The sequence below is a fragment of the Carlito syrichta genome, unplaced genomic scaffold, assembly GCF_000164805.1.
Source record: "Carlito syrichta isolate Samal-C Ts95f unplaced genomic scaffold, Tarsius_syrichta-2.0.1 Scaffold305573, whole genome shotgun sequence".
Classification (NCBI taxonomy): Eukaryota; Metazoa; Chordata; class Mammalia; order Primates; family Tarsiidae; genus Carlito; species Carlito syrichta.
In genome coordinates, this window is record NW_007249669.1 from 315867 (window position 1) to 316494 (window position 628).

The 628-nt window shown below is 49.0% G+C and overlaps 1 protein-coding gene across 2 annotated transcripts in view; it reads right to left on the reverse strand.

The window, feature by feature from the left end:
- The window catches only part of EEF2K (eukaryotic elongation factor 2 kinase), a 67086-nt gene that overhangs the window by 3822 nt on the left and 62636 nt on the right, over positions 1 to 628 (reverse strand). The window lies entirely within an intron of this gene.

The following is a 628-nucleotide window of genomic DNA, read 5'->3' on the forward strand; positions in this document are numbered from 1 at the left end:
AAAAAAAAAAAAAAAAAAAAAAATAGCTGATCTCCCTCTTCCAGTTCTGCCCCTCCACGCTCACCTCCTCCTACTGTAGTCCACGTATGGACAAATCACCAAGGGCACACAAAGGTCCCAGCCAAACTCACACAGAATACACAGCAAACAGGATGGCAGGTTTTTTTTCTTTGGGTGTAACCCACGAGTAGCTATTCATAGTAGATCAGGAAAGAGCAAAGAGAGTTGCAGATAAGAAGGTCTACGGTGTCACCCGAATGTTTCAGGATCAACAGATCTTACGACTTGCTGTTCTCGCCTCGTTGCCACGGCCTCCTCTGAGGCCCTATCTGACCAGGCTCTTCCCTCCAGTACGAGCTCCTGTTAATCCCCTTCCATGCCAGCCTTGCTGTGCTGCTTTCTATCCCTCGAACATGCCTGCTGCTTGGCCCTTACACCCGCTGTTTCCTCACCTTGGAACATTCTGCCTCTAACTCTTTCTGCACCTGGCTCCTTGCTCCGGTTTGCATGTGTGTCACCTCCAAACCCATGTTGAGATTTGCTTGCCATTGTGACAGTATTAGAAGGAGGGACCTTTGAGGGGGTGATTGAGCAGCGAGGGCTCTGGTCTCATGAATAGATTAATACC